General features: G+C 35.6%; 1 pseudogene; it reads right to left on the bottom strand.

Moving 5' to 3' along the window:
• Positions 1–3,799: 3,799 nt before the first annotated feature.
• On the bottom strand, positions 3,800–11,289 carry LOC130711881 (nuclear pore complex protein NUP155-like; annotated as a pseudogene).
• Between the last annotated feature and the right edge of the window lie 1,682 nt (positions 11,290–12,971).

Here is a 12,971-nt window from a genome sequence, read left to right as displayed (position 1 = left end):
AGAAAAGATTGATTTTGGGTGTGGGTTGAAGAGATTAATTTTGATTTCTAAACTTTTCCCACTCTTACTCATGTTCCCCTAATTCTTAATACTTGAGCTATCATCGGGGACCAACAACACTATTATTTAACACAATGATCAATTTTAATGAATAAAATTAAAATTAGATTTTAAGTCCTCGGAAAAATTAAAAATATGATTCTAATTTTAATTTGAATCACCCTTAATTTTTTTGGTGCATCGGAAAATAATCACCATTAATTTTAAGAGTTTAATTGATATGCACTGACAGTGTAAAATAGTTTTACACAGACATCCAATTGAATTTCGCCAAATCAAAAAATATCTTATTCTTTTAATTAAAATTAAAGTCAAATGTAATTATCTCTCCTATAAGGCATGCTTTGATTGGATGACTGTGTAAAACTATTTTATACTGTCAGTGCATATCCATTAAACTCTAATTTTAATTTGACTCAATATTTTAAGTGTTTTTTACCAGCTTATCAAAAAAAAAAATGTTTTTTACCTATACATATCAGAATTAGATTTATCACTTATCGTTGCGTGTGTAACCCAAATAAGTATCACTTAATGTTTGGGACAAGGTTGAAGGCAAAGAGCCAAAGAATAAACTTTTGAATTCTGGGTCCAATTGTCCTAACATAAAATACTTAGTGTGGGGACATTTGAAGGTAGACAGCATCATTTTGAGATTAATTGCAATATCCTAACATATAATTCCGAATGTTGTTAGAATATGGGCAATCTAGTTTCACGTCATAATTGGAAAATGATGCTCAAAATCATAATTCCGAGCGTGGAAAATATCAGAAAACATTGTGCACATGCGAATATAAAAATGGAAAATGAGGTGATTTTGAAATTTGAAGTTGTTTGGATTGAGAGAAAGAGAATGAAAAATGAAAAGAAAAGTAAGAGTGGTGTTTACAAATTTACTATATTATCCTTACTATATAATCTTTTAAAAAATGGTTGTTGGAATATAAAAAAGGATATTATTGGCAATTGGATGTTTTTACACGTTACCGTTCATTTTCATGGCATTCGAGCCATGATTTATGAAATGTGACAGTTTGTGTCAGTTTTCCATTTTCTGGTATTTTCATTGCCTAACCAAATGCATGTGCACAATGTTTTCCGGTCCTTTTCCACCTTTCCAAACACAGTGTAAACGTTTCATTGACATGCTTAGCCCAATAAGCAAACCGATGCTTACCAAGTGTAGCTCTAACCATCATTGAGCCTTATAAGGAATGATTTAGCTCCCTTTGCACCTTGGTTGACTATGTACTCATTTTCGACACTGTTTTGCAAGTCTATGATGCTCAGTGAGTTGGCTCGTGGTTCTTGGCGAGCTTAATTAGTGACCCCCCTCACTACTGGGTTGCAGCAGCAGCTCTCTTTTCTTCGTGGTCCCTCGCTCACATACATGGAGAATGGCTTGTCATGGAAGGTAATGCTGCTAGGTTGCGTGGATACGAGTACGGGTACAAGATTTTTTGAAAAAACTATGGATACGCTTATAATATATACATATTCAAAGATTATATTTTCAACATGTTAGGGAAAAAAATTCACAATAAATCTTAAAATACACATTGTTGTCAAAACTAACAAAGCAAATTGTAGAAATTGAGATGTGTGCATGAAGCCAAAAAGCAAACTTAAATTAACTAACTTATCTGCTATTAAACAATGCAAGTGAACAATCACAAGGAAAATATGAGATAATTGATTGATAAGGTTTTTGTGTGTGGTACAACATTTTTGTGTATATAAAAGGAATAAAAACTATTAAAAATTAGTTTTGGTTAATATGTATCCAAGAAATATCTAAAATACACCCATAAATTCCCAAAAAAAAATTGTTCGAAAAAATATTTAGGTGCGTACCCAGCGGATACCGAGGTACGTACCTGTACCGGGTACGAGAGGCGAAATGGAATACCCATGCATCATGATAGACTTGAATAAGGGAAAAATAGGATAAGAGTATGACTTTTATCCCATCATGTATTTGATATAGACAGAATAATGATCCTTTGAATGATTAATTTATAAAATTTAATTTCTTTACATTTTTATAAATGAGCCTATGTTTTTAAATGAAATTAATTTGTATTAATTAGTCTATTTTAATTATTCGTTTGAAGGGAGTCTATTTTAATTAAAACTACATCGTTAACTAATTGGTTTTAACTTAGTAGTCGCAAGTGATAAAAAATAACAATTAATTAATTTTTTTTTTCTTTTCAAAAGTACTTTTTATTTATATTAGTAGAGATTTTTTTTTGGTACAGTAGAGAAATAATTTTAAAAAATAGAAAACTAGTCTACATTTACTATTAATAAATCAAAATTTAGAAGTGAGTAGTCTATTTTATTGTTGTAAATAAATAATTATTTATTTTTATTATAATTTCAATAAAAAATAATGTCGACTAAGTAGTAGCAAGTGACAATGATGATTTAATTATTTTATGAGTAAATTTAAAATTTTCACCATTAACATATTATATATTAGTTCATCTTTTAATTAAATTTATGAGTAATTAAATAATTTTAATTAGCAATAACAACTAGTAATTGATATTTAAAATTAATATTATTACATTTATTAATTACTATTATGATAAATTATATATATAAATATGGCTTAATTGCACTTTTGCTCCCTGATCTTTCACCTTTGTGCGATTTACCTCCCTCATCTTTAAAATGAGCGAATTCCCTCCCTCTTCTATTAATATGTGTGATTTAAGCCCTTCCGTTAGTTAGCCGTCCAATTGCTAACGATGGTTGCTATTTTCACCCCCCCTTTTACTAACCACACCCCCTTATCAGAAATAAAAATAAAAAAATAAAAAATAAACGAAATAAATTAAATAAAATTAATAGAAAATAAAAAAAATTATAAATTAAAAAAAACCGAAAAAATATTTTTATAAAAATCAAAGAAAAAATAATAAAATAAATGAAATAAGTTAAATACAATTAATAGAAAATGAAAAAATATTTTTATAAAATCAAAGAAAAAACTGAATTTTTTTTTTATAAAAATCAAAGAAAAAAATGTTTTTATAAAATCAAAGAAAATAACATATTTTTTTAATTGAAGATAGAAATTTAAAAATAAAATAAAAGAAGAATTTGTTTCTATTTGCACCACATACACTAAATTAAAAATAATTATTCTTTTATTTTATTTTTAAATTTCTATCTTCAATTAAAAAAAATATTTTATTTTCTTTGATTTTATAAAAATATTTTTTTCTTTGATTTTAAAAAAAAATTCAGTTTTTTTTATTTTATAAAAATGTTTTTTCATTTTCTATTATTTGTATTTAACTTATTTCATTTATTTTATTATTTTTTCTTTGATTTTTATAAAAATATTTTTTTCAGTTTTTTTTTTATTTTCTATTAATTGTATTTAATTTATTTCTTTTATTTTTTTATTTTTTTGGCTTAATTGCACTTTTGCCCCCTGATCTTTCACCTTTGTGCGATTTACCTCCATTTTTTTATTTTATTTTTATTTTTATTTCTAATATGGGGGTGTGGTTAGTAAAAGGGAGGGTGAAAATAGCAACCGCCGTTAGTAATTGGACGGCTAACTAACGGAAGGGCCTAAATCGCACATATTAATAGAAGAGGGAGGGAATTCGCTCATTTTAAAGATGAGGGAGGTAAATCGCACAAAGGTGAAAGATCAGGGAGCAAAAGTGCAATTAAGCCTATAAATATTGAAATAATTGAATTTAGGTCAGGGTACTAAAAAAGAACATAAAACTATTCTCTTATCTTATCAAGATAATTCTAACCTAGTCCCCCTTATGATAACTTTTACACATGATGAACATGATATTATAAAAAGACAAGATTGAGTTATCATATCATGCTGACGCAATAAATAACATTAAAGCATGATATAATTTCACTATCATATATTTTGTCTGCTTATCATTTCAACAAAACAGACTCTTCGAGTTCTCTAAAGCCTCTATACACACTTTGTGTTTGGCTCTGTGGAAGGGCTAATCTCCTCACTTCAGTCATATACCTGTAAATACAAGTCAATAAGATCAGAACATCAAAGACAAAACAACAATGGAAGATTCACAGAAACAAGCTGCTAATTCACAATATGGAATTGGAGTCTAGGAACAGCCACAACATTAAAAGTGTGAAGAAGTCAACCAGTTAGCCGCACTAGTGATCTTGTCTCGAAGTCCTTGGCTAGCAACTGGATGTTCCAATGAGAATTCTCCCTCCATAGTGATTTGGGAATATACAGACATAGCCCACTCATGTAGTATCACTAGAACAGAACTCAACATACGTAATCTAAGATTTGGGGAAGGAAAAATAGCCCCATTCGATAACAATTGATCATATGCGTCCAGTACAGGTTCAGCTGCACCATTACAAGCAGAAACAAGGGCTCTTGCAACATCTTCATCTCCAACAGGTTCAACCCCTGAATTTAACCTCTCCTGCAGAAAGACATGAATTCACATCTCCAGCTTACATAAAAATAAAAAGGCGATCTAGAGAGGAAAAAGGAGTAATATCCACAAGGTAGCATTTAAGGCCAAATAAAAAGGGTTTAACAAATTTGGGAACATATACCAGTCCAGCCTTCTCTAGGTGAAAACAAATAATGTCAAGCGGTAAAACAGCTCCATCACCCAGATAAATACGAGGGCCAACCCTCTTTAATACAGAGCAAGCTTCAGCAACGCCACCTCTTGAAATAGCTTGATCTATAAGTCTAGCCCATGTTTCTCGGACTACGCTGCTGTCATTCTCACCAGAATGGATGGCAAAGTACAGCATCTCCAGGCATATCTGAAAAAAAATGTAGGAAATAAAGAGAAGTAAAAAGGAGATTTAATAAATAAGGTTCAAAGTTTCACTTTGTTGCGACAATTGTTTTTAACAAGAATACCACATACATAACCATGAATCATCCAGTAAAGCAATGACAGGTGCAACACAATCTGTAATGCTTCGTTCAGTTTGACAAAAAAGATATTCTTTGAAAGGAAACAAAAGAAGAGTAACAATTTCCCCACATCTAATTTGGTACCACTTGAAGGAAAAGAAAGTAGTGTAAAATCATAACTATACTCCATGGATTAGCTTTGTCAAAAAAAAAGGAAACAAACATGAATAAATAAAATGACAATTATATTAACATTATTGATTTGTAGAACTTAGATAAATAAAACAGGTAATAGAACTTAGAAATTTAAAATTTATTAAATGAGAAGAGGATCTAAATCCCTAATTTTTCTCTCTTCAAGGATGAACCAAAAAATGCATCATTTTATTCCCTACTTCAACCACATGATGGCTGAAAGTAAATTGCTCAGAATAATCTTGATACTAAAGCTAAAAAATACTTCAAAAGACACCTAGCTAATAGTTTCATTCATTATCAAGCTCTTAAAAGAGATTAAGCTTGTACAAAACTAACAAATTAATAATGTGAAGTGTGAACCACCAGAAGAGAAAAATTCTGAGGTTGGACAAATTTCATGTATATGTATATACATAAACAGCCAAAAAGAGGAAGAAAATACCTCCCAGAGCTCAAATGGAACAGCATATTCATTATATAACTGTGTTATGCTTTTTAGATCTGCTGATAGCTCTTTAGCTTTCTCTCGTATTGCATTTACAAAATTAGCATCAGCAGTTGAACTTCCCTCAGGGACTAAATCATTTTGGACAGAACCAGGTGTGCCATGCAAAACCTCAGACCTAGAAGTCATAGCTTCTAACTCCTGTTTGATTTTTATCTGAAACCGAAGCACTGCAAGCTTCCCTTCAAGCAAATCTAGGAATTCACTATCAAAGGAACTCCGAGTAGAACTTACCAACCTGTCATTATTAGTTGCATTTTTTTCCTGTAGAACTGCATTGCTTAGGTATTGACACCTGAGTTGTCCAAAACATAAAAATTATTAGAAGATATGCTGCATGCAACATGTAGATGTCTTAAGTGGAAAAGGAGAACAGCTTGATTACATGTAACATGCAGTGTCCCGAGGGTTAGCTCAAGTGGTAAGAGCTAGGGGACATAAAAGTTGGGGGGAGTTAAGGGTGAAGGGTCCAGGGTTCGAACCCTGAGGAGGGACTAATTTAACATTACTAACAATTAACATTTGCCTATAAAAAAAAACATGTAACATGCAGTGTCTCGCACGGGAAGAGGAGCAGCCTTATAGGCGTTAGCAAATTTATGCTCATCCAAAACCCATCAAGAAGAACTTATGTGAGAAATGATGGTAAATCAGGATTCAATTTCCATGTTTTATATGGTTAGATCAAGTGTCAGCTTCAGCATCGTTAAGTAGTGTCAATGGAAGTACAGAACAATAATTCCATTTCCATTTAGGGTATAAGTGACCAAAAACCTCCAGCTTCAATTTGAATGACATAATTTTATTTTGCTTGAAATAATTTACTTCGAGGTTTTTTATTTGAGGTAATACATTTTATAATATTTTTTTTATTATAATTGAGAACAGAGTAGACTTAGCTAAACCACCAAAAGATAGCTCAAGGGGGGACGATTCTCCAAGTCATTCGCCGATGTACGATCTTGATAGTTTTAAACATTATACCATTCACTATCCGGGGAAAAGTTCAGTCTTGATATTACAAATTATGACTTAACATTCAAAAGATGAGATCCAGCTATGGTGTAACCCAACCAGCTTTGCAGCCAACAATAAAACAAAGCAATAAAACAAACTGAGAAAGCCAAAAGCCTCAAAGGAAATGTAGAAAAGGAGATGATAAGGACAAGGAAATTAAAGAACTCGCTAACCTCTGTTCAAGAGTAGGAACTCCATCAATAGAGCGCCTCTCAGCTAGTCCTAATAATGCACGAGCTGCCAGCATATGTTGCCGCTTCAAGACATAATACCGTGCCAAAAGTTCATAGAACTTGGCGTGATTTGACGACATAGGAGCTTCTAAATTCCGTATTGGAGAACTTGTCGCAGTCACAGCACAAACCTATCAGATAGGAAAAATCAGAAGAAGGTGAAGATAATTAGCAAACTACAAATTTATAAGAATCATCATGAAAAAACAACAATTTGTAGCTTCTGCATGAAAAGCATATCCAAATTAAATTACAATACACAATATTTGTGCCTTTTGACCAAATGTACAGCAAACCATTAACAAATTATTGGGGAGAAAGAGATCATACACAACCTCTTGTATGGGTTTACGACCAGCACTTTGTAAAAACGGCAACAGGTCTGGCCCTCCATACTCTAATAATTCGTTCTCAAGACCTAAATCAATCATAGCCTGGTAGAGATACTCGTGGAATATGCTGTCAGGTGATTGAACACCCAGCTGAACAATTTTGCTTATGTATTTTCTCCGAGAGGCTGGATCAAGAGCAGACTGTGAAGCAGCAGATCTGATGGGAGAGCCAAATTCCTTCTGGAAGGTGTCACCTTTGAGAGACCGTAAAGCACTGATAATTACCTCATAACACTGCTCACGGTGAGCAAGTTCTTGTCCTCTGATAGTTGCATCAATTTTGTCATCATAGGCATCACCTTCGGGGTCAAGAGCCAGTGCCTTTTGAAGAGGCAAGAACACAACTGCTTCATAAAACCTGAAGTCAGAAAGTGTGTGACTTTCAGATTGAAGGCTTTCCAACCACATGAAAACAAATGACAATACTTGATATGGAGATGGAGGAGGGCAAGAAAAAGAAACAAATATATACCTTAAAACCTCAAAACGTTTGCAAACCGTGCGCAAGTTTGCAGACTCTGGTACTTCACTCAAGGAATTTAATGCCTCCCTTGCAAGATTTTCCTTTTCGTCAGCATCCACAGTCACAGCAGCTCTTTCCAGGGCTTCCACAGCTAAGAAGAACTTGTAAACAGACTCCTTATAGTAACTTGGACAACCCTCTCGTAATCTCCTACTAATGTCATCTACTGTTCCCCTACCATCAGGACCAGTATAATACTGGAGCAATGGATAATGTTAAGGAAATTAATTATAAAAGAGGAAAAACTTTATTTAAGAAAAAGAAAGAAATATCCATTTATGTATATACTTTTGTGTATTTAGTTTCGTTCATGGCTTGCCTAAACAAGGTTTTACCTCCATCACAGCAGATATAAGTCTAGTAGCAAGACGGTCACCCTCCTCAGAACAAACAAGTTGGTGGAATGTTAGCTGAGCTAATGCCTGTTGAAGGTTAGCATCAAATCCCTGAATCAAATGAGTGACCTGATGCTGAGAAAGAAGTTGAAGCAAAAACAGGGCCTCGCCAGATCTAAGGAGCAACTGCCGAATGCATTCCATTGCCCTCACCTGTAGCACAACAAACCCAAGTGAAAAACTAAACTAATAGCTTAAAAAGAAATCAACTATCCAAACATTTAACAATGGAGACCCACCTCCAAGGAAGCTAATTCTGCAGGACTATATGGAAAACTTTCCCTTTGATTAGTATTTCCACCACTATTAGACTCCATATTTCTTGAATATGCCCCAAACAGGCTTCTTACCATACTTTGATCACCAGATCCTAATGAAGAACCACTACCATATAGAATGGAACCGCTCACATCTCCTAAACCTGCTAAACAACCATAAAGCCCTCTCCTCCGGTTCCTTCTTGATCTTAAGAATTTCTCTAAAGATCGGAGTTTGAGTTCAAGGACTTGCATAGCCCCAACAGAGAATCTGCATACAACAACCCCATTCTCTGATAAAGTTCCTGAAGGACCTAAACTTCCTTTTACAACCATCACAGAAAGTTCCCATAGAGGAAAAAGTAATCTGGATGAACACAAACAGAGTCCTTCATATGTACTTGAAAAAACAGGCTCAGCCTCCTGAACAACCAGGCCCATGCTACATCCACCAGCAGTGCTGCTCCCTTCAAGTTGTGGCATGCCAACAAGTCCTGGGTCCTCAAAAGCTTCAGCTGCCTTCTCAGAAATAACATTGCTAATAAGATTTTCAGAATGTACTATTCTTGCAGCTAGCAATAGACACATTGCAGCTGCCTCATCAGCACCAAAATGATTGAAGAAATCTTCCAAAACTGATCTTGGAGAATTGGACTCTAATAGTCGCCTTAGAATGTCCAGTGGCCTATTAAAAACAATTTCCATCATGCCCATGGTGCTGAAGACGACAAGCCTCCTCCTAGGCAATATATGTTGAGTTGAGAGGTCTCCCCTTGCCCAGAGTTTGCCCGATGCCCTTTCACATGATTCCATCAAGTTCTCATAACCACCAAACTCAATTTCGGAATATAGAGACCACATAGTAGCTGCATTATCTGGCAAAGGTAAAACATCTGCCGCAGAAAGCATCCTTCCTTCAACTGGTAAACAAGATACAGATTCCCGTGATGCCCGGGAACTCCTAATACCTGTCCCGAGATTACCTGATGGTGATGACTGCGTGCTTGAATCCCTGTTCAAAACAAGGAGTGAAGGCATAGTTGAAGGTGATGCATCAGAAAGGATAAGAGTTCCAGCAGAATAATAAGCTGCCTCAACCTTCAGTGAGAGATCCTTATTCTGAGGTCTACCAGCAAGAGCCATGGTTCCAAAGTTAAGACCACCACTAACACCCGAAGGAGAACATAAACCCGAAGCTTCATCTCCTTAGTTCGCGCATACAATATTTGTCTCTCATTGTCAAAAACCATTTCAACAATAGGGTCAACGGCTCCAAAATTGAACACATTTGGCATGACCAATCTGCAAATAACGGCGATGATCGTGAAAATGAGGTAATGCTGTATACCATTTACAAAATACACATACAATTTGAAGATTGAGACAGTTAAGGAGATTAAAAAGCACAAAGAACCTTGAAATTAAACTTCCTAGAACAGGAGTAACGCAGATCTTTCGGCATCGATTTTGCCATATTGCACCCGTTGAATAAAGAAGCTCATATATGTGGCCATCGCGACCACCAAGGAAAATGCGTCCCTTATCAGTACATGATACACATGTCATTGTAACCCCATCAGATGGTGCTTTGGCAATGGCTGTAATGAAACTTGTTCAAATGGATCTGAACCATCTGCGCCTCCAGAGCAGCATACTCCTACTAAAATTAACTGATAAAAAGAGAAACACAGGCTTAAAGTTTATCAACAATTGGGAAACACTCGAGCAAGCCAACACACAAGATGTTGCTCAGGTACAATAAAAGCACTTTACCATATGCACACACACAAAAAGAAAAGGTCAGAAACACAACATTTAGTACACAAACCCTTGGAAGATTAAAAAAATGGCTAATACCTCAACAGGTGTTGCTAAAATTAAAAGATATTGGATAGCTTTGACAAAAACACCAGGTTTTGACTTTGCAAGACCAACAGCACAAATAGGTTCTTCCTCCTCACTATATTGAGAACATTGGCCATCCCTATAGAAGCAGGAATGCTAAATTAGAAGTAGTGCGTGCAGTACATGTAAACATGGGTTACTTATGAACTGGGTGTTAGAAGTCCCACATTGGCTAGAGATAGAGCCTAGATAAGCTTTATAAGGGTAGTGCAAACCTCAACTCTTGAGCTAGCTTTTGTGGTTGAGTATAGGCCTCCCAATTTCTAATATGGTATCAGAGCCTATCCTAGATCCATTTGTTGTGGAGACCTCCCATTATTGGGCCACCCGTTGTTAATCCCACGTTCCAGTCTGTTCAATCCTGGACGTGAGGGGGTGTGTTAGAAGTCCCACATTGGCTAGAGATAGAGCCTAGATAAGCTTTATAAGGGTAGTGCAAACCTCAACTCTTGAGCTAGCTTTTGTGGTTGAGTATAGGCCACCCAATTTCTAATACTGGGTACTTAACTTACCACTTATCAAAGCGCCAAAGAAAGAAGGAATTGTGAAAAGTTGCCCATGCCCTACATATTTCTGGAAATATTCCACCAAAAGCTGATCCTTCCACGCCAGCTGCAATGCACCTTTCTTTGAGCACAGGAGGCAACTCCCACCTATTCACTACCTCTACCTCAACTAAAGGGGAACACTGAAACAGTACCAAATAATACATGCAATCAGAGACTAAAAACATGGTTCATGGGTCAAAGTTGAAGAATACCTCTCTGTAATCTTCTTCGAAGTCTAGCTGAGACGAAATTTCGTCGCCAACGCGATCACTCACGACAACACCCGCATCCTTCACATCACGCATCACAATCTCGTCTTCCCACGACATCACCGTGCACCCCATCTGTGGTTCTGCTTCTACGGAGACTGGAACAGCGCTGGGATTTGAAGAGACAAGACTCGTTTGAGAGTAGCTTGCCGCGGGGGTTAGTTTTTAGATGCCCAAAATTATCATTATCATATCTAAAAAATAATAATATAAGGCCCAATAGTATTAGGCCCGATAAGTGTGGAGTAGTCACTTTAACATATTATTTTTGACAAAATAAACATATTATATTATACACATGCATAAAATTATCATGTATATTAGGGTTAATGGTCAAATTAGTCTATCGAGAATTTGATTTTAGTTCTTTAGTAGAAAAAATCACGTTTAGTGACGGTAAAAAACTGTCAATAAACGTCATTTTTTGCTGAGAGACTAAAATCATACTCGCTTACAAATTTGACAATTAACCCTTTGTATTATTATACTATAATAATATAAAAAATATTTTACAACGTTTGACACTAACTTGTCACATTGTTTAAATTGAGGGGGGGTGATGGTAGTCAACGTGGTGGTGGAGTGAGAAGTGGTGGTGGCATGACAATGGTAGTGGCGATGGCGGTGGCGGGCGGTGATAATTTAATATTTTTTTTGTTTAATCGGAAAATAACAAACAGAAACAACACTAAGCACTAAAATGGAGTCTCTGAGTAACAGAGTCTCCAGATCAAAGGACGGTCGAACCAACACTCTACTCCCCGCAGTTGGCTCTCAGGCAGCCTCATGCGATATGCAGTCCTCCGCCATGTTACACTCACAGGGTATCCACACGATCGTCATTGACCACGCACGAGTCAATAACTCAACAATCTCAGCAACAACCGGGAAGAGGTGAAGGTCCTGTTGCTCCTGCACCATACGCACCAGTTCTCTACTATCCGATTCACAATACACCTAACGAAACTCGTGAGCAAGCCATCCACGCAAAGCAAGGGACTCTGCCATCAACGTTGAGCCACCTCCTTCCATTGCCATATAACCTGATAACCAAACACCCTGGTGATCATGAAGAAGGCCACCATAACCCATAAGCCTCTCTTAGTCCCTGAAGCTACCATCCACATTCAGTTTAACTAGGGTATCCATATGGGGAGCAGCAGACCTTCACTGTTCAGAATGTCGCCTTGCTCGAAACACATCTTGATATCATCATGTTCCACGCACAGTCTCCTCCATGCTTCATGAATGGACCAGGGAGATTCTTCAAAACACATATTATTCCTCCAACGCCACACACCCCAAACACCCGCCAAGAACGCTTGGCTATACATACCACGAGCCAAACTAGGTGATAATTTAAGCTTATATTTGATTAAATTATAACAATATTTTTAAAAAAATTATATTAGTAATTATTTCAAAATAAAAATAATTAAGTTCTAATTTTTTAAAAAATATAAAAAAGTTAATGTTAGAATTTTATTAAAATGATAAGTATAAAAAGGGAGAATAAATTTAATAAGTTTTAAGCTATAAGCTACTTCAGATAGTGGTGGCTACTTCAGGTAGTGGTGGTAGGCTGGTAGTATGATAGTGGTAGTGACAGTAATAATGGTTTGTGTTCGGTCCAGCAAAACCTTCAAGGCAAAGGAAGTTACATTTGACGATGCTAAAGTTTGCCACAAAGAGCTAAAAACAGGATTATATCCTTCCCGAAAACTGCCCAAGAGGTACTAATAGGCAGAACTAACAGA

The sequence above is a fragment of the Lotus japonicus genome, chromosome 1 (assembly GCF_012489685.1).
Source record: "Lotus japonicus ecotype B-129 chromosome 1, LjGifu_v1.2".
In the NCBI taxonomy this organism is placed as follows: Eukaryota; Viridiplantae; Streptophyta; class Magnoliopsida; order Fabales; family Fabaceae; genus Lotus; species Lotus japonicus.
This window is presented reverse-complemented; position numbering and strand designations above follow the sequence as displayed.